Source organism: Balaenoptera musculus, chromosome 6 (genome assembly GCF_009873245.2).
Source record: "Balaenoptera musculus isolate JJ_BM4_2016_0621 chromosome 6, mBalMus1.pri.v3, whole genome shotgun sequence".
Lineage (NCBI taxonomy): Eukaryota > Metazoa > Chordata > Mammalia > Artiodactyla > Balaenopteridae > Balaenoptera > Balaenoptera musculus.
In genome coordinates this window covers 8984439-9007091 of record NC_045790.1, presented here as the reverse complement: position 1 = coordinate 9007091, position 22653 = coordinate 8984439, and the positions used below count along the sequence as shown (strand labels likewise).

General features: G+C 42.1%; 1 protein-coding gene across 7 annotated transcripts in view; it reads left to right on the top strand.

The window, feature by feature from the left end:
* The window catches only part of MSRA (methionine sulfoxide reductase A), a 386587-nt gene that overhangs the window by 183749 nt on the left and 180185 nt on the right, over positions 1 to 22653 (top strand). The window lies entirely within an intron of this gene.

The following is a 22653-nucleotide window of genomic DNA, read 5'->3' as shown; positions in this document are numbered from 1 at the left end:
TGTGTTTTCTCAGTCTTCTCTTGCCCATTTCTACAAATATACTTGCTGGCCTTTCACTTCATATTTTTAGAAGATAATAGACTTCCTACGGAATGTGTCATTTAGCTTTTGTTGCAGAAAAATCACCCTGAAACTTAATCGCTAAAGCAATCATTTGTTACCTTATGATTCTGTGGGTCAGCAATTTAGACTAAGCTCAGCCTGGTGGTTCTTCTGCTGGTTTCATCTGGGTTCATTCATGCAATTCCAGTCAACTGGTGGGTTGCCTGGGGGCTAGTTGGTCTCTGATGGCTTCGCTCATACATCTGGCAGTTGCTGCTGGCTGTCACTTCCTCTTGCCTGGGGTGATGGGGAGGATGGAACATATGTCTTCACACACTGGCCTGGGCGAATTCACGTGATGGCGGATGCAGAGATTAGGAGCAGTAAGAGAGGACAAGCACCATTCTGCTAGTACTTTTCAAGTCTCTGAGTCACATTTACTATTGGTCCCATTGGCCAAAGCAGGTCACATGGTCTAGCCCAGAATCTGTGTGGGAGAGACTTCCCAAAGGCAGGTGTACAGGGAGATGTGAAGAAATTGGGACCATCACCACATCACTCTATCACCTGGGACAAATATGTCACATACCAGACTTGTTTTCTTCAGGGAAAGACACTAAAAATCAGGCTATAATGAAGGGATTGGCAAACTGGGGCTTGCAGGCTAAATCCTGCCTGCTGCCTGTTTATATAAAGTTGTTTTCTTTTTTAAACACAGACATGACTATTTATTTATGTTATCTGTGAATGTTTTCATGCCACAGTTGCAGTTGAGTGGATGCATCCGAGACAGTATGGCCTGTGAAACCTAAAATGTTTATGACCCGGCCCTTTACAGAAAAATATTTGCTGACCGGGATAGGCAGTTGCCTCCATGGCAAATTCTAGCTCAATTACCAGATAACCTTTCTGGAATTTGTTTTGTTTTGTTATTTCTGGCCTTCAAGGATTTCCTTTTACCTTTCTGCCAGCTCTGGTCACATTTAAAACACATTATTTTTCTCTTAAAATTTTTTTTTCATTTTAAATATAAAAATGGTATATATTTAAGGTGTACAGCATGATACTTTGATATACATAGTGAAACGATTACTAATAGTCAAGCTAATTAACATACCCATCTCCTCATGTACTTTTTTTGTGTGGTGAGAGCACCTTTGATCTACTCTCTTAGCAAATTCCAAGTATACAATACAGTATTATTACGTACAGTCACCATGCTGTACCTTGTATCTCTACAGCTAATTCATCTTACATAAATAAATGTTAGTACGCTTTGACCAACATCTCCCCATTTCCCTGGGAACCACCATTCTACTCTCTTGCTTCTGTGAGTTCAATTTTTTTAGACTCCACTTATAAGTGAGACCGTGCAGTATTTTTTTTCTGTGTCTAGTTTATTTCACTTAGCATAGCGTCCTACAGGCTCACTCATGTTGTTGCAAATGGCAGGATTTCCTTCATTTTTTTAGGCTGAATAGTATTCCGTTGTGTATGTGCCACATCTTCTTTATCCCTTCATTGATGGACATTTAGGTTGTTTCATACCTTGGCTATTGTAAATAATGCTGCAGTGCACATGGGAGCACAGATGTCTCTTTAAGATACGGATTTCACTTCCTTTGTGTGTATACCCAGAAGAGAGGTTGCTGGATCGTATGATGGTTCTGTTTTGAATTTCTTGAGGCACATCCATACTGTAAAACACATTTTTTAAAAGAATATTTTATTTACTATCTTAAGAGTTCTTAATAGGGAGAGTTTATCTAATATACAGTCCACCACATTGATAGAAATGGGATTTTTGAAAAATATGTAAATAGTTTTATCGTTTAAAAATAAAGGTTTGCATTGGTGTTATTTGTGGAGGGCCCTCTCAGCTCTTTGAGGGCACTGCGAATGTAGGCAGGGGGGAATTGGAGTTTGGGAGTTTGTTCGATAATGAGCGTGTTGATTTGTTTGCTACAATATGAATTCTGATTTTGAAATGAAATTTGAACTGTGCAACAATGAAAATATCATGAAAATATACATATTCTTCTTTTTCTTGCTTCTGGAGAAGAATTGAAATATTCTGATCGGTGTTGAGAATGTGGAATATCGAACAAATACGTTAATGGTTAATCCATTTTTTTCCTCTGCTTCTGTTTCAAAATTAAACAAATGCTTATGCAGAACTATAAATAGAGAGATTCAGATGAACCCTGGAGATTGCCCAGGTGTATCCTCTTAAGTCTTAGGAATGGAAATGAATAGATTCCTTCCTGTAATTGCAGACATGACTTAATAGCCTAACAGAAAAAGTTGCTAAGAAAACCTCCAGATATCTACTGCTTATACTGTTACTGTCTACCAGCAAAATGTTAATCATCAATTAGAATATCGTGGTTGCTGGTTTGCTCAGACTCTCCGATTCAGTTCTTCACCGTAACAAGAACAACATGATAATTGCCCTTTGTTGAACTCCTACTATGTGCCAGACACTGTAACAAGCACTTTTTGCATCTTTGCTTTTTTCCATCTAATCTTTCAAACAGCCCCATGAAGGGCCTCAGTTTCTGCTTTTTTACAGGGGGAGTGTTGGGGCTCAGAGAGAATAAGTAACTTACCCAAGGTCATATCTCCCGATCTCATTAGCTCTCAGCTCAAAACTTATGCCATTGACTGTGGTGTAAGTCACCCAGCTGTCATCACGGCCCAGCCATTCTCCATCCACCTATTTATGCTTCCCTCCTCCACACATTCTGTTTCATGTATACTTTTGAATCTATCGGTATGCTTTTAAATGATTACTGTAAGGAAAATACCAAGCAGTTTTTTTGGGTCTTTCTGATGTTTACAAGGAAAAAGGAAAAAACCCTTTTAAGATACAGTTCATGCAGACATCTGGCGCGTTAGAGGCCTGTAGCAACAGTGAAGTACAGAAACCACGGAGGTTGGTAAAGAACTCTCTATTTGATGTGAACACTACCTGCTAAGTTAGCGGTGGCATCCGGAAGCATGGTTGTCATGGAAACTTGTTCCTGATTGGAAAAAGATAGTTATAGGGTCTTATCCAGACTCAGAAGGAGAGATGATTTCTTTCCCCAGGCTTTTTTTTTGTTCTGATCATGAAAGGGAAAAACAAAAAGGCAGAGAGAAGCTGTGATAGAAAGATCTCTCTAGCACAGAAGTGGTGGCGACTTCAGATCCCTGGGAATAGCGGGGAAGGAGAACAAACAAGGTCCCCAGCTAATTAAAGATTTTTGACCAAGGAGAGGGATGGGGGAGACAGAAAGCAGGTTATACTGGCTAGGCCTCCCGACTGGGGCCTCGGGTGCTCAAAGCCTTGTTGAACAAGTCAGCCCTGGAGGGGTCTGCCTTGCAAGAAAGAAAAACCCAGGCTCTGCTAAGATGTGTAATCGTTGCTGAGGTTTCATGTGAGAGAAATACTAGTCTGTGCTCCAGTATTTGCATTAATTTCCAAATTGCTTACTCTTGTGTTTGCAATTAAGCTTGTAAAACTTTGGTCCCAACCAGGAGTCTTTTGTAAAGGTATTCCTTTCCTCCTTCCTTCTTGCCTTCCTTCAGGAAAGGAAACCCAAGGACCTGGGTTGTGTGGCAACTGCCTCCTCTCACAGAGCAGGACGCCTGAGCCTGAGGTGCCATTGGGTTTTTTGGGGGCAGGTGCCAGAATTATAGGGCTAGCACTCAGGAAGGGGTCTCAAAACACACTGGGCTAGCTTTACCACTCCCTTCTACCCTGACCGATAATCTGGGAGATGCTTCCAGAGTCAGAGCTTGTGTCAGAGCTTCCACAAGTATTGTCTTGGCGAACAGATTGGTGATCACAAGCCATGGAACCAGAACCATTGGCTGAAGTTGGTCATGCCTGCTTGCTAGTGGGTATGCATGTGAATGTGAAAGCAGGTGTGTGTCCAGACAGGCTGCGTATTAATGTCTGAATGGTGTTTCTGTGCGGCTACAGATGGGCCAGCGATTGGAGTTGTGCTTAGGCACGTGGAAAAGACATATGACTTCTAGTAACAGCCAGGAGAGGAGGTGGCCCCCACGGTGACATTCATTACCGGCTCACCAAGGGGTCTGTTACATGCTGGGTGATCTGTGTGAGTCTAGAGCCTAACACATGTAGAAGACCCATGGGGAAAACAGTTCCTCAAGCATTTGCAAAGTTGCCTTTTGGGAATGAAGTATAAAATAAGCCTGTAATGCATCAGAGCCAAGCTAGGCAATCACTTAGAAGAGAGCTTGGCTTCTGGGTCTTTGGGACCTCAGAGTAACCTGACGGAATGCCCTGACGTTTGTGAAAGGAAAAGAAGAGAACCTTAGCAGGGAGGCTGGTCAGCCAGGTCCGCCAGGCCGGCCTGGGAAAAGGGAGGTCCTGCTGGCCCCCCACGGGTTGCTCTGTAAGGTTTGGCTGCTGGACAGACTCCCAGAGCCTGACACCATGACACTTTTAAGTTCTATCACTAACTCATCTTGTTCTGATACACACTCTGTAGAAACTTCTCGTCTTTTGTCCTCCTGTGGAGGTTATTTACAGGAAGAGGATGCAAGGAGACCAGGTCAGCCAGACAGTTCTACTTCTCATTTCAAATTCAGTGAAATGCTATTCTGAGATGTATATCTCAGTCTATTGTGAGTTTAGTCTACACAGGTCATTCTCTCCATATTCAGTTAACCTTGGGTTACATTCAGTGTAGAAATGGAACTTGGCCTTCAGAGCTGAGAGTCAGAAGCCTGACTGCCATGATTTTCCAAAGGCTGTGATTGCCTCCTTGCATTTCCCTAGAGTCTCCGCATCCCTCACATGTCCATCATTTCATTTAAACCTGTTTTAAAAGTGACCACCCTCCTATAATAGGCACTTAAACTTCCTTTCCTCAGGTTCATCAATTAGCGCTGGAGCTCACAGACTGAGAAACTTGCGTCTCTCAGGTATTTTAGGCCTGAATTCTGAGTCCTCTGAGAGCTGCGCACCACCAGCTCCTGCACCAAGAACCCAGTCTCAGCTTGGATGCAGGGTAGCGTTGCTCACAGCCACTGTTTGGCTGTTTCTTGTTGTGCCTCAGATCTGTCTCTAAGACACGTGCTGAGAAGTAATTTAAGTCTTAGTGGCCATCATTCTGTTCCTGAAATGATTTCCAAGGATTCATTCATTCACATGGTATTCCTTAACAGCTCAGTGTATGCCTGGCACTGGAGAACCCATAAAAACCTGGAAGGGAACAGCCAGGAAGAGCCTAAATTTCGTGTAGGCTTTCTTGATGAATTAAATTCACCACTGATTGGGAATGTACTGCATGCAAGACATTGTACTAGGTACTTCATATCATTGTATGTGATACCAAGTTGAAAAATGCTAGTACCTGTCTTCCAGAATTCTTTCTCTATAGTTAAATGAAAGCTTGATCTTTCACATTTAAAGAGTTGTGCTGACCCTGGCTTTAGACACACACATACACACACACACACTCACACACTCACACAAACCACACATTTGTTATGCAAACCAACTGATTAACTGGCATGCTGTTGCTCTCCTACGTTCATTTTAGAAGTAATTGAGCTATTCAGTTTCTTGAATACCCTGATAGAGAATTATTCTTACATTTTATAATAACGACTACACAGATGAAAATATGAAAAGACATTCTGCAATGGATAAGCATTCTGGGTTAATTTCAGTGCATTAGCCTAATACACAAATAACCCCATTTCTGGCAAGAAAACCCAGGATGTTCATTCACTGGGTAATATCTTTTCGTATTTTGCTTACAGATGTTCAGAACAATTCCATGTTTATCAGTCTATTCAAAAGCTTTTAGAAATCTGCACAGCCAAGTGGCACCAAAACCAGAAGCATGAAAGGGACTGTACAACTTTCTCTCATAAGAGAGATTTATACAGTCACCATGGAAAATCTGAGGCCCAGACGCTTTTCTTTATCAACAGAATACTCTGGTGGATTTTCATGCAACGTGTTCGGTAGAAGTCTCGAGCAGGAGCCAGGGCCTGGGAGGAGCAGAGGGTGGGAGGCTCCTGTCACCTTCCGGTGGTGTCCATGCCAAGGCTGTACCACTCTTTGGACTCAGCTGCCTCTCTTGTAAAATGGGGGCAGTGCTGCTTTATGAAGCCCATAGGGTTGTGGTCAGGTTCTTATTTGAAAATAAAATTATTTCATATTGGGAGTAGGAAATCCAGGACATAAGCTTTCTATCACTCTAGCTCTTGTGTATATTAAAGATAGAAGTGATGGGTCAGGAAGCATCGCTTGGCAGGGGCCTGGGCTCAGCCCACAGAATGTGCACGTGGCTCAACAAGCAGAAGCCGTTTTCTTCTTTTCCTCTTCTGTGTTCTCAGTAGGTCATATCCACCCCCCTCTCCAAATGCAAATCCTTATTTCCTCGATGCTTCAGAGCTCTAACAAAGCATTGAATAATTTCCCCACTAATATAAAAAAAACTCAATATACTTTTTTAGTTTGACAATTTCTGAAGTGTTTGGGTGGATGTGCATGTCTATGTATCTTGCTTGAGATTAATGACCCCATTCTTTTTCAAAGTAGTGATGAGTTCTGTTATTAGCAGATTTTACCAAGCAATGTAAAACTCTTTCTAAATTCCTTGCAGACTACATTAAATCTCTCTTTAGTGCATAGTAAGTCTTATTGTACTCTTTTCAATGTCAGTCAAGGTAAATTACTAAGTTATTGACATATCCCTGAAAATGCCAGAATTCTGGTGTTCAGTTCTTGCTATAAGCAATTTGATCACTTTTTGCTCCTCTTATATTAGACGTAAAATTAACCTTGAACTTGTAGCAGGCAGGGTGAAAATGCTTACCTCTCTCAAACCACCAGGCAGAACGCAAGCCCCGAGGTCAGGGGTCCTGTGACTCCTAGTTATAACCTGGGTTCTAGGATCAAATACAACTTCACGCATCATACCCGTTTAAGTGAGGATGGCGATCAAGAATTCAGAGTGGAGGTGGCTGTTGAGTTTGAATTAAGATTTTGAGAGATCAGTTATCATTTCAGTTAGGCTGGATTTTTTTTCTTAATGGAGTACTGGGGTTTTTAAATAGTTCTTATGTCCGCTGGATGCTCTCAGTGCTGTGTGCTGTAGCCAGGAGCCGAGCTGAGGGTGTGACAGCAGAGCGTGCTGGAGCCTCTCTTGTTAACCAATGTGCTGGCATCTCTCGTTTCTCCTGACCTCGGAACCAGAAAGGAAGTCATTCGACCAGCAGGTGTTGTTGCCTTGCCCTCTTTCAGAGCTTCTGCAGGTCTGGTTTCCAGCCTGGGCTGTGGGCCGTGGGGCCTGCAGAGTTGGGAATAGTCTGCAAATTGATTTGTCCACCAGGCAGGTCCTGAAGGTCTGAGAAACCATCTCGCTCACATCTACTTCTGATTTTCAGTCTGTAAGGGAGATGACATTGTGAAAATGAAAGACACATTCATGCAATCTTACTGAACTCAGAGCAGCTTTTGGTCTTCACCAGTATGCCCTTCATCCCCGGATTCTAGAACCCCAGAGCGCCTGTACTTGTGCAGAGGCTTGACAAAATCACGTGATCTCTCGTGCTCACACAGCCGTGGAACCACCATGCTAATGGGTTGTCCAAAGTTCCCAAAGCTGAAACAAAATAGACATGTGCGCCCTTTGCTAGAGATATTTTGAGTTTGCTACAGTAATTCAATACAGCATTAGACATCACAGAGGAGGAAGAAGATATTTCTGTAGCTTCAAAGGGCTGACAGCTGGCAAACACCAAAACATGAGGCAGCGCAAGACCTCCCTCCTCAGGTGGTGAAGGAAGCATTCATGCCTTTCCTTCCCTGTCGGGTTTAGCGGCCAAAGACTCCAGTATGTCAGTGTCTGTTGTTTGTCATTTAAGAGAAGAGGTGGCAAATGAAGTTTGATTCTTTGTGGAGTCTCTGAAGATATTGCACGTTTAGTATATTCTTCATATGTCCTTGATGTTTTCATTTTCTCTAGGTTGTTTAGCTGTTCCATCACCTCTCTCCTTGAGCAACTTAATTCACTGCTGGGAACAGGTGTAGTGGTCAAAGATCAACAGACTGACAGACTCTAAGAAGTTAAATGTGTCAATATTTCAGCATATCTGATGGTAAAATTCGAATAGTCCAATTAAATGAAAAGGAACAATAATAAAAACATTCTTTATACTCATCCAGTGCTGGAAATAAGTTGTTCTTTCATTGTTTCGGGATTATATTCTCAAGGATTTAGGAGGGAGGTGAAGAAGACTTTGCTATAGCAAGCAGTTCTTAAAACATAACTGCAAAAGCAATTGATGAATGTGCCTACACTGATATTTTCAAATCACATATAATGAAGCCATAATGTAATATGAGAAAAAAACCTTATAGGGGGTTGAGCATCTCTAGGAATTTTATGTGACACTTTGGGTCTTAATTACTTCATAATGACTGGCAATTTTTAAAGCCTGAGAATTAGTTTTCTTTCTTTCTTTTTCCTTTCCTTCTTTCTTTCTTTCTTTTTCTTTCTTTCTTGTCTAAGTTACATTAAAAATAAATATCTGGGTCAATTGCTGTCCCCTCTGCCAAGGTGAAACTGCAAGGGACTCGTATGAAAACACAGTCACCCATCATGTGAGCGAATCACCCAGTAGGAACGGAGCAGCTTTGGAAGAGGTCACTGCTGTGTGCCAGGCCTGCCTCAGATTTGCTGGGGCCTCCTCAGCATGCGAATCAGTCACAGGCCACTGAGTCCTCTCAGCTGTGGGCCAGGCTTTGCTTAATAAATCCTGGGCTCTGATGCGTGGAATTGCAGGGTCTGTCGGGGGAGCCGAGGGACAGAGCTGACCTCAGCCTCTTCAGCCTTTGCACATGGGAGCCAGTGCCCCGTCTCTGGGGCAGAAGCTTTCTGAGGAGGATGCCTGCCCACAACAGGGTCGGGCCCTCTTACTTGTAGCTGTCTCCTTCCTCTTCTTGTCATATTCTCTCCCCACTTCTCCGTCCCTTCCCTGTGTTTCTTCTTCTTTCCTGTGGTAAAGGATACATTGCTTTTCTACTCCAGTACTATTATAATTACAGTAGTCCTAGAAAATCACAAGAACTGGTGACTTACATGTTGCCCATCTTAGGTTTAGAACAGTTTATAACACAAAACTCTCAACAGATATTATTATAATAGTAGCTTATGTTAATTGCTAGTTTATAAAATCTACAAAACATTTCCAGAGGCTGAGCTTTGTCACAGGCCTGTGAAATAGGGCAGCGTTGTTGCCTCCACTTACAAGGGTGCCTCTGGAGCAGAAAGTTACTTGGAGTGTCACCCACTAGTTAGAGGTCCCAGCCGTCTCTTCTGATGGCATTTCTTTTGAAGAAAACAGAGTTTGTATTTCAGACTGTGTCCTTCTAAGCTTTTTCTTTAAGCATTTCCAATAAATGCATTTTCACATGCCTTTCTTGAGCATTTTAGGATACTTCAAAAGATATTAAATTAAGCAATGAAGTTCTTGTAGGAATAAACTAGATTTTAGAAAATGGTTTATTAAAAAATGTCTGGTGGTCTGAAACTATTTAGATGAACTTGACCTATAGAAACATGGATAACACGGATTTCTTTTTCTTTTCATTGGATGTATCTTAGAGGTCATCTGTTTCAGTAAGTCTTGAAACTTTTGGTAAGCATTAGAATGTTTTCATCAGATAAAGATTTTGCACAGAAGTCTATTATTAAAACACAGTGTCCAAGGTACTCTGATTAGTAGAGGGGGCTCCCCCTACACTGTCCTTGTTCTTCAGGCCAAGGAGGTGCTTCCTTGGGGCTAAGTCTAGAAAGCAGTTGAGGACCAGGGACAACTTCACCCTGGGCTGAAACATACATTGAAAAGGAGAAGACCACCTGACCACATTACGCACTAAAGGAGAAGACCTCCCGACCACATCACGCACTAAAGGAGAAGACCTCCCGACCACATTACGCACTAGGGAGAAGACCTCCCGACCACATCACACACTAGGAAGAAGACCTCCCGACCACATCACGCACTAAAGGAGAAGACCTCCCGACCACATTACGCACTAAAGAAGACCTCCCGACCACATTACGCACTAGGGAGAAGACCTCCTGACCACATCACACACTAGGGAGAAGACCTCCCGACCACATTACACACTAAAGGAGAAGACCTCCCGACCATGTCATACACTTAAGGAGAAGACCTCCGGACCACGTCATACACTAAAGGAGAAGACCTCCCGACCACACTACACACTTAAGGAGAAGACCTCCCGACCACGTCATACACTTAAGGAGAAGACCTCCAGACCACGTCATACACTAAAGGAGAAGACCTCCCGACCACACTACACACTACACACTTAAGGAGAAGACCTCCCGACCACGTCATACACTAAAGGAGAAGACCTCCCGACCACGTCATACACTTAAGGAGAAGACCTCCCGACCACGTCATACACTAAAGGAGAAGACCTCCCGACCACGTCATACACTTAAGGAGAAGACCTCCCGACCACGTCATACACTAAAGGAGAACACCTCCCGACCACATCACGCACTAAAGGAGAAGACCTCCCGACCACATTACGCACTAGGGAGAAGACCTCCCGACCACATCACACACTAGGAAGAAGACCTCCCGACCACATCACGCACTAAAGGAGAAGACCTCCCGACCACATTACGCACTAAAGAAGACCTCCCGACCACATTACGCACTAGGGAGAAGACCTCCTGACCACATCACACACTAGGGAGAAGACCTCCCGACCACATTACACACTAAAGGAGAAGACCTCCCGACCATGTCATACACTTAAGGAGAAGACCTCCGGACCACGTCATACACTAAAGGAGAAGACCTCCCGACCACACTACACACTTAAGGAGAAGACCTCCCGACCACGTCATACACTTAAGGAGAAGACCTCCAGACCACGTCATACACTAAAGGAGAAGACCTCCCGACCACACTACACACTACACACTTAAGGAGAAGACCTCCCGACCACGTCATACACTAAAGGAGAAGACCTCCCGACCACGTCATACACTTAAGGAGAAGACCTCCCGACCACGTCATACACTAAAGGAGAAGACCTCCCGACCACGTCATACACTTAAGGAGAAGACCTCCCGACCACGTCATACACTAAAGGAGAACACCTCCCGACCACACTACACACTTAAGGAGAAGACCTCCTGACCACGTCATACACTAAAGGAGAGCTCCCCTCTCTGACCACATTCCACACTTGTGCCTGCTTTAAGGCTGCATACTGGAAGTTACAACGTCCCCAGGATTATCAGGGAGACCATCCAGAGATAAAGTGCTGGAAGGCATGAGAATGGGGCCTTTTATTCTCTACCTTCTCAGAGATACACCCAGGCGCCAAGATGTACCCAGGAGCCCTAAGCATAAGCGTTTTTGTGTGAGTCCTGGGTCTCCCATCAGAGGCCCAGAGCCTCCAGTTTCTCCTAATCACTTGTCTCTGTCCATTTTGTTTCAGCTCTGTGCCTTGAGCATATTTATTTTAAAGCCCTCCCTCCCCTCCTCCTTTCTGGAGGTAAGGAACTGTTGGCTACTGTCATACCCAGGCCCTGTCCCTGAACCTGCCTTGCTGCTGAAGGGTGGGTTGACAAAAAGTCATAGGTGCCTGAACTTGCGTATCTTTGTGCAGAAGAAAAAAAATCTGTCACCTTGTTGAGTTGTGTTTGGTAGTTTGAAAATGCTCCAGGGAAAACCATCTGTCCACCTTGGAGAGTCAGCTTACATAATGGCTAAGCCGCATACTGGGGGTGCAGGTGGGGTCGGCATGGGAAGAAGCTATCTGTTTTTGGCTCTTCAATAACATTTTTTAATTAATAAACTTTATGTTTTAAAGGAGTTTTAGGTTCGCAGCAAAATTAAGAGGAAGGTACAGAGATTTCCCATATACCCTCTGCCCCCGTCCTGTGGTCTCCCCTACTATTACCATCCCCACCAGATGGTACATTTGTTACAGTTGATGACCCTACATTGACACATCACTATCACCCAGACTCCATAGTTTGCATTACGGTTCACTCTTGGTGTTGTTCATTCTATGAGTTTGGACAAATGTACGGTGACACATATCACACATAGTATATCTTATCTTCCATTCTCTGACTTTGCCTTTGCAAACTGTGACTGCTACTGTCCTGGGTTTTTCTCTTTGGGTTTGTAGCTTTGCTCTGCTCCCTGGTGTTCCTGACATTGGCGCTTTAGGCTCTGCCTGCCTCACTCATGGCTCCGCTTTGTTATACTCAGGTAACCTCCACACAGAAATTCCTGAAATGGGTCCTGGACCTGTTTCCCTGAGATGCTGTAAGATACAGAAGTTCCAGAAAAGAAAAATATAACCTCGTTATTTCGGTTTGTTTCCAAATTTGGATTGGAGACAAACACTGCCCAGACAAAGTGGACACGATAACTGTAAGATCTGTCGGAATAAATGGCAAAGAAATGGGAGAAATCAGCGACTGTGTGTAGGCGAGTCACTGATGAATGAGGCCCACTCTGTAACTTGGACCAGTTGCAGCAGAATGAAAGCTCCGCTTCTAAGTGAAGAATCACACATGACAAACAAGCAAGAACTACTGAGTGCCACCGTGCCTGGGCCAGTTGTACGGGGCACAGAATTCTGGTTAGTGATGAAAGTGGAGTGAAAAAGCTGCATGTAGCCCAAGATCCATGGAATAGAGAACCAGCAATGTTTCCTTTGCTCCTTAGGGCGGAGGAGGGGAGAGGGAGAACACCTCACAGCGCTAGCTGCACAAGCACGTACGCGAGACAGCTCCTATGTCGACAGGCACAGATGTGCTGGTCACATAGCCTGAACTTAGGGCAGCAGATGGACGATTCATTGCATGAATTGGATAGCCAGGGACCTCAGTGCCTGCTGGGAAACCCAAGGACGCATCAGCTTGACCTAATGACACCACACTTGGGCAGAGGTAGAACCAGGATGCCCACCGTCTAAAAGGGAAGTGAGTAGCCATTTGCACTGGTGGGGAGAAGAACAAATGAAATTCAGTAGGAATAAAGGAAATCCCATCATCGGTGTGTATGTTTATATAGCGTTTTTTGTACGAGGACTTACTGTCTCTCATTTGTCTTTGCAAGACCTGACCTTTTCATGTCACTTCCGAATGTTGTAATCATATGACATTCAGAGCACTGGAAGGGGAAATAATATTTGGGTATTTGATATATGTGCAAACTATATTTGAAATAAATTTTCTTAACACTGAATTTTTACTCTAAGCACAAAGTGAAAAATAACTTTCTTGAAAAGAATTACAGAATGTGGTTTGGTTTTCAAAATACAGTGTAAGATGTAGAAAAGATGAAGCCTTCATTTAAAAACCAGATAGTACTGAACTAAAACAAAATATAATTCTATGTGACTCCTTTTATGTCACTTTAATCGTGTACACAGTAGCTGTAGTCAGCTCTCATGGTACTAACCTTTTCATTTGATGATAAAATGAATGAATTGGCACATTTTTAAGCTGCTACACACTCAGCACTTTTATATACATTTAGTAGGTGTGCACACTCATGTTAGGGTCTCCGCTGAAGGCATTTAAAAACTCATCACCTACTCTGCGAAAGTCCCTGTGCCAGATACAGTGGGAGGCAGGAGAGATTAGTTGTTGTTTTCATGAAGGTGCACATACATTGTAATAGGGAAGACCCTTTGTATTCTGTTACAAGGTAATCACTAAAGAGATGTTGCCTGTAAGCTTAAATTATACATAATGGCCCATCTCTGGGAACCCTGCCTCCCAGGTAATGAGCATTCAGCTAAAATACCTTTGTTTAGCTCACAGGAAACATCCTGACCAGGCCCACCTGTGAATGACTGCAGGGAGGAAGAAATGAACACATCCCCTCCCCTCTGGAGGCTGATGGGAACCAGGAAATGTTTGACGTTATTCCCTCTGATTTTAGTAGAAAAGAAACCTGAATTCAGGCAAGATGTTTCTTTGGGACCTGAGTCCACCATCTTCTTGGTCTGCTGGCTTTCCGAATAAAGTCCTATTCCTCCCTATTGACCTGTCGTGCAGCAAGCAGTATGAGCTTGGACTCGGTAACACCATTACTTTTTTAGAAAACAGACTTCAAACTTAGGGATAACTTCAAAGTTTTGACTAAAGAGCTACTCTTCTAGAAGCCAATCCTCTATTAAAATTCACCCTCAAACTATATCTATACCTAGAGTATACTGTTTGCCCTCAGACTATACCTGTGTCATTAAGTCTCTGCTAAACTGGGCTTCCCTCATGTCCAGTAGCTTATGAGAACTCCAGCTGTTAGCCTGTGGCAGCTCACCTTGTGTAATAGTATGCCACTTCCTTAATTGTCCAAAAAATCTTATTGTAGAATGAAACTATTATCAATTATATGCACCTAGTTTAAAATAATTGTAAGATATATTTGATTCTAAGGGTTTTTTTCCCCCAGAAACTCAGCATTGAATCTTTTTCAAAGTTTTCCATTCTGCAACGTTTCCAGATACATTTTAACTTGTTTGTTGGAACTCTGGCTGTCTGGGCTAGAGCCGGAGTTGCCAGGCAAAGCTGCTGCAGGTTGGGCCCAGGTGGGTGCAGCAGGGAGCTGGCTGTCGGGCTGGGCCTGAGCTGCTTGGACAAGCAGGAGTGAACAGGTGGGTAGGCCTAAGGGCATGGCTGGAGTGCTCAGGGTGAAGAGGGAGAAGGGCAGGTGGGGTGAAGGATACCTTCTCTAATACATGGTTACTGAGCTTAGATGACTAATCAGTGAGAAACCTTTAGCCTCGATGGATGGGCCAGGGGTACAATCTTGTATATCAAGTCCAAGGAAATAAAATAGCCTGGAATAAAGTCAGAGGCCAAAGGAGAGCATCCTAGGAAGTCAGTTAAATGGATAGATAGGCCGGTGTGTTGAAGAGATTGAAGCGAGAGCCAAACAGGGGAAGTAGGGGTCAAGTCGGCCCTCAGAGGGAGAGAAAGCTTTAAACCCATCTCTGAGTGTGTGCTGCCACTGAGCCGGTGTGAGGGGTGTGTGGGTGAGTCAGGGCGGCTGCTAGGATTAGGTCATGACAAACTGAGGGTTTTGCCTTTGATTCAGGAAACAAGAGATGGAGTGCCATTGCTCACTTTTCACCTGTGGCTGATTTGATGCCGAGTCTGAATATCCTGCTGGTGTTTACCCAGTTAAGTCCTGCATGTAGGAGAGGCCAGTCTATACTCCAGAATCAGACCTGAGCTCAGGTGCCAAGTGGCTGGCTGGCGGAGACTTGGCCAAACACAAGGTGGTGGGGAGAGAAGAGAGAGGCAAAGGGTACAGGCTGGTCTGGAGCAGCCGCATGGAGTCAAGGTCGATTCTTGACTCCGGGAAGATCACGGTGCACACTGGATGGTGATTTGGACAGAACAGGGACATCACTGGGGTCTTCTAGGCAGGCATCAGCTCAGGGCCCTTCCTCTCAGCCAGGTCTGTAGGCTCACTGAAAGGTCCCGAGGTCGTCACGAACTGTGATGACTGCTGGAACGAGTGACCCATGGCTCAACCAAATTGGCAGAGCTGGAAGGGCCTTTGGAATCATCTCTTTTTACACAGTGGGAAGTAGAAACTCCAGAAGGTTAATGACTTACCACTGTCAGACAGCTGGCCTGCTGGCCTATAGCAAGGACTTGGTCAGGACCCTGGTCATTTTTTTTTTTTTTTAATATACTAAATTTTTAGAAATAGTTCTATTGTGATATAATTGACATATGGTAGACTATACATATTTAAAGTATACATTTTGATAAGTTTTAACATTTGTAGACACTGTAAAACCAACTCCGCAATCAATATTGAACATATCCATCACCCTCAAAGTTTTCTCATGCACCTTTGTAATTCTCTTTCCTGCCTTCCTTATCCCCCCTTGCCCCCTGCCACCAGCACCCTAACCCCCATGCCCAGGCAACCTCTGATCTGCTTCCTCAAATTTCTAGATAAATTTGCATTTTGTAGAATTTTATACGGAATCAGACACATATGATTATCATACTTGTCTGGCTTCCTTTATTCAACACAATCGTTTTGAGATTCGGTGGTTTTTGTATTTATCAAGGGTTTGTTCCTTTGCATTGCTGAATAGTATTCCATTGTGTAGATATGCCATCAGTTCACCTGTTGGTTAATATTTGGATTGTTTTCAGTTTGGCTATTACAGATAACACTGCCATAAACATTCATGTCTAAGTCTTTGTGTGGACATATACCCTTATTTCTTTTGGATAAATACCTAGAAATGGAATGACTCAGTCACATGGTAGGTATATGTTTAACTTTTTAAAACATTGCCAAGCTGTTTTGCAAAGTGGTTGTACCATTTTACATTCCTTCTGGTTATGTGTGAGAGTTCCAGTTCCTCCACATTTTCACCAACACTTTGTATGGTCAGTCTTTTCAATTTGAGTCATTCTAATAGATGTGCATTGATACAGCTTTGTGCTTTTCACGTGCATTTCTCTAATGACTAAATGATATTGAGTATTTTTTAAGGTTCTTACTTGCCATCTGTATATCTTTCATAAAATTGTCTATTCAAATCTTTCATACATATTTATTGGATTATTTTCTAATTTTAGAGTTTTGAGAGTTCTTTATATATTATGTTTACAGGTCCTTTATCAGATATATGATTTGTGGATGTTTTCTCTGAGTCTGTGGCTTGTCTTTGCATTCTTTTAACAGTATCTTTTGAAGAGTAGAAGTTTTAAATTTTGATGAGAGCCAATTTATCAATTTATTATTTTGTGGATCGTCCTCTTAGATATGACATCATATCTAAGAAATCTTTGCCTAATCCACATTCACAAAGATTTTCCTATATTTTTTTCTAGAAGTTGTATAGTTTGACATGTACATTTAGGTCTGTTATCCATTTAGAATTAATTTTTTTTTATGGTGCAAGAACCCCACAGTCTTTTGACATATGTGCAATATAGTAAAAGGCATGTGGTCTCTTTATCCACACATGGTTATAGGAATCTTCTACCAACACCATCATGTTTAAATGCAAAGGTTAACCATACATTAAACATGTACGACACTCAAAAAACACCCCACTAAAATACATTGCCCAGTTTTCATAATACATTTAATGAAAGAATAATAAGGTCATTAAGGGCAATCAGTGTTTTGTTATATTCTTGATTATATTCTTGATTATATATATTTCTTGATATGAACATAGTTGGGGTAAGAAGTAAGCTTCTTCCCTTTTAATGGGGACCAACATAGTCCTGGACTCAAGTTTAAAACCTTGACAGCAGCAATGATTACCCATTGTTTACCCACCACCCCCTCCTGTTGTGGTGATTATGGCACTTTAGAATTCCTGGAGAGGATGCAGTGCTTAATCACGTAATTATGTCCCAAACAACGTGGGCACTCTCTCTGCCATTCATAGGAACAGTGCAAAGAGAAGTTTGTTTGGGTTCTTATTGTGAAGACCCAGCGGGAGGAGAGGCTGCAGTGGCTGAAGAGAGCAGCTCATAGACAGGGAAAGAGTTGATTTGGAGACTAAATAGGGCCATGTAAGGATATTGGGGGTTTTGTCTGTGCTTGTCAGGTACTTATGAGAGGAGGAGGAGTTTTTAGCACCATTCCATCGACCTTAGTATATAAGTGTATGACTCAGGTTCCACAACACAGGATTGGAGCTGGTCATTTCATCTCTGGGGATTCTTTATGGGCCCTAGTGTTCTGCCTTCCACTGTGCTCCTGACCCCAGGGATGTACTTTCTTTCTGAAAAGCAGTAGAGACATACAGAAAGGGGCATTGGAATAGAAGTCAGCAGATGGAGGCGTTTGTGTTCTGACAGTCCCTTACATCTACTGGGGGACCAGGAGTAAGGTGTTTAGCGTCTCCTAACACCGATTTCCTTATCTGCCAAACAAGGAGAAGAGTACCTTTTAGTGGCCTCATGGGCACGCTCGGAGAATGTGCTCTCTATGTGTACAGCATTACTGTTAGTGGGTGGGCCATGCATTCTTTCATCCTTTCATACAGAAAAAAATTACTTGCACATTTTTTTTCTGGAGGCACCATGAGAACTGGCCTTCCCTCCTCCAGGAACCTTCCCTCACCCCAGGCCCAGGCCCCGAGGCTAGATCAGCTCTCCCTCCATGTCCCCGTCCCCCTTAGCATATTTCCCTCGTTGCACTTACCCTATCACAATGACCGTTTTTCTCCATGCCTGGAGCAGGAGTTTCTTTAAGGGCCAAGACCTCTAATTTATCTTTATAACCCTAGTGCCATTTAATAAATGTTTGTTGAATAAGCAACTAAATGGGTAAATCTGAAGATGAGCAGGACATTCCTGTGTTAAAGGAGTTCATCTTGGATGAATGGAGGAGATGGACGTGTATATGAGTACTTGCCTTCCACTGTTCCAACTACAACAAGCAATTCATTTATTAATTTTTAAACCAAATGGGACCACTTCATTCTCATCTAACAGAATAGCTTCTATTGGCACTCTAGACATTCGGGGGGAGAGTATGTGACTGACAGATGTTTTCTAGAAAGAGTAGAAGAGACAAGGGGAGACACTATTCTTTCATTCCAGTCGTCACTCGTGTGTAATATTTCATGTCTGTGGCATCTCCCCCTCCACTCCCTAGATTAGGTTGCCCCACGCCCACGCCGGCCCCCCCCCCCGCACTGTACATTCTCACAACACCATCCTTCTCTTTTCTGACAAATTATTTGTTTACCATGTACCTCGGCAGCTGTCTTATTCACTACCCTAGCCTCATCATCTAGAGCAGTGCCCAGCAAATAGTAAGATCTCTGCAAATTGCTGTTGAATAATTAAATACATGTGCAAACAAGTTCTGCACCGTAAAGAATTTAAAAAAACAACGCTGACCTCAAACATTTTAAGGCCATGAGTTGTTCTTTCAGCATCATGGGCTTTCGGTATGGCTCTGTGACCCAGTATCCTTCTGAGCAAGACTACGGGCTGATCTTCTCAACAGGTTACGCTAAGCCATTCAGTGGATCTCCAGATACCTCGCTGAGCTGACCTAGTGCATAGAAGTATTTCATGTTGTCCTCCTGGAATCCAAGTACAGCTTAGCTTCTTTTCGTTATCACACAACTTTATAACAGAAACCTTTTCCCACCTCTTGGGACCCTTATCTTTAGCTTTCTGGAAAAGATGCAGCTTGTAGTGCAATGGCACAGGCAGAGAAGGCAAACCCCACACGCATTTGCAGGTGCTCTGTGTTTCCTCGCATGGTCATTTGTCTTCAGGTTTGAATGTTTCTCCATCGCCTTTATTGGCAGCTGAAAATAGAGTTCTTGCCAGTGTAGATGCATTGTTACCACAAAATGCAATTTGCTGCCACACGTTGTGTTCAGATAATGGGAAAGAGTAGAATTCATCTAAACAATTGTGCTCAAAGCAGTGATACCACAGAGTGAGCCATGCTTGGTTTTTCTGAATCATTTAAATGGTTTCATTGTAAGATATCCCTTTGTCAACTATTTTTCAGTGGGAAAATAAAGGCTCAAAGGAATTTCTTTTCTTAAAGAAACAGAACTTAGAGCAGAATCAGAAATATGTCATGTTATATAACCATTTATGAAAAAAGAAACATGTTACCAATGATGACAAGATCACTTTTGTCAAGTTGGAACAGCATTGTTAATTCTTTGAGTTTTCTGGATGCATCAGGCATAGACTTGTGTGGACCACGGGGAAGTGTTACCTGTGGGGAAGCAGGGATACAGTGACAGAAGCATGGAATTTGGAGGCAGAAGACTAGGCTATCAGCTTTGTTGCTCCCACTTGGTCTTTATGTGATCGTGGAAAAATTATCCTCTCACCTACCTTGTGGGTTTGTTATGAGTGTCAAAGAAGATAATGCAGATGTGTAGAGTATTGTTTGAACAGTGAAGGAAAGAAATTTTTTCATTCCTGTAGAAGTAATATATTCTTGTGTGAACTGGAAAACTTGACATTCAAGTTTCACATTGGAGGTTTGGTCTTTCTTTAATTAGATATTCTTAAATGGGAATATATGTATATATGTAGCTGATTCACTTTGTTATAAAGCAGAAACTAACACACCATTGTAAAGCAATTATACTCCAATAAAGATGTTAAAAAATTAGTTATTATCAGAAAAAATTGTTTTGTTATGTATCTATCTTTGGAAGTTTTACTTGTATAGCAGATTCTAAGTAATAAAACATCTGCCTATCAATAGCTATTTTTGCTTCAAGATAATTCACTGAGCTGCAAAATTCTATATAAAAGGCAACATGATATCCTTTGGTAGAGGGCTATGCTTCTATTTGTTTTCCATAGAAAAGACAGCAAGTATGTCTCTCTTTTTTTTTGAAGAAGAAGACACATAAAAAATAATGTATAACTTACCCGTTGCCTTATTCATGTAATGGAAACTTTAGCCCAAGTTTAATTATAAAAAAATGGTAAAGCGAATTTTGCTAATTAAAGACTGGCAGTTTGAGCCTATCCCAAGCAGGATCCTCCTATGGATGGCTAGAGGAGTGCGGGGATGGCCCAGGGGCTAGCATAGGGTCACTCAAACCACGGCAGACCAACTTTACTTCCAAACACTTGTGAGGGACGCTGTACAGGGAATCAAGTGTCATAAGGGTGGGTGTATTGCAAATTCTCTGATTTTATGAGCATTTTTATGGAATATTGACACAATGTATGTCATTAGCTCATTCAGGTGTTGACTCCATGAAGAAGTTAGGAAAGGTTGATTCCATGATCTTTGGGCTTTTTCTTCGGAAGGAAAGAACTGTTCAGTTAGGCTGAAGGTATTGCAGTGCGGGAATCTGTCCAGCAGAAGATGGGCATCCAAACATTATAGAAAGCCAGGCGTCTTTCCCCACCCCTTGGCTTCACCATCACTGAAACCTTGAGTTGGCAGAGATCTCATTTCATCCTTGGAAGAGGGCTTTATTTTATTTTGAACCCCCAGCTGCCTGGAGCAGTAAATAACTTAAAGCTCATTTATGAGCTCTCTCTCTCTTTTTCTATTCCATAGAAGAATAAAAGGTTTTCTATAAAGAACTCAAAACTCAATAATAAGGAAACAAACAACTTTAAAAAAAGTGGGCAAAAGATTTGAATAGACATGTCACCAAAGAAGACATACAGATGGCATATAAAAACATCTAAAGATTCTCAAAATCATTAGTTGTTAGGGAAATGCAAATTAAAACCACACTGAGCTACCATTATAACCTATTAGAATGATTAAGTTAAAATACTGACAGTACCAAGTACTAGAGAGGATGCAGAGTGACTGGACCTCTCATACATTGCTGGTGGGAATGTAAATGGCACAACCACTTTGGAAAGCCATTTAGAAGTTTCTCATAAATGTACTGCTGGTTCACAATGTAAATGTAAATGTACATTATGAACCAGAAGTCTCAGTCCTGAGTATTCACCCAAAAGAAATGAAAACTTATATTTATACAATAACCTATACAGGAATGTTTATAGCAGCTTTATTCATAATAGTCCCAAATGAGAAACAACTCAAATGCCCATAACAGGTGAATAGGTGAATAAATTGTGGTACATCCATTCAATGGAATACTACTCAGCAGTAAAAAGGAATAAATCACTGATACACACAACAACATGGATGCTGAGTAAAAGAAACTCAGTTATGTTCACTCGGTTATGCTGAGTGAAAGAAACCAGACAAAAAAGAGTGCACACTGTATGATTCAATTTATATAAAACTCTAGAAAATACAAACTAATCTATTGTAACAGAAATGGTTGCATGGGGATGGGGCCAGTGAGGGGTAAGAGGGAAGAATTAGAAAGGTGAACAGGGAAACATCTGGGAGTGATGCTGAACTAAGTTCATTGTCTAGATTGTGGTGATGGTTTTAAGAGTGGATACATATGTTAACACTTCTCATGTACATTTTAAAAATGTGCAATGAACTGTATGTCAATTGTAGTGACCTGTTTCATATATTTTAATTCCCCCAAATTAAAATTAGTTTATCACCAAGTCATCTCTATAGAAGAATTTTAGCTATTAATGCAGAAGTAATTGTAGAATTAGAAAGATCACCATTTTGCGATCTCTAATGAAATGCAGGCCTACCTCTTTTTATTGCTCTTTACTTTATTGTGTTTCGAAGATACTGCATTTTTTTTAAACAATTTGAAGATTTGCGGCAACCCTGCGTCGAGCAAGTCTGTGGGTGACATTTTTCCAACAGCATTTACTTACTTCGTGTCTCTGTTACATTTTGGTAATTCTCACAATATTTCAAACTTTTTCATTATTATTGTTATGGTGATCTATCTTTGATATTACTATTGCAGAAAGATTACAGTTCACTGAAGGCTCAGATTATGATTAGCATTTTTTAGCAATAAAGTATTTTTAAAATAAGGTGTGTACATTATTTTTTAGACATAATGCTATTGCACACTTAATAGACTATACTATAGTGTAAATGTAACTTTCATATGTACTGGGAAACAAAAAAATTTTTATGACTCACTTTATTGTGATA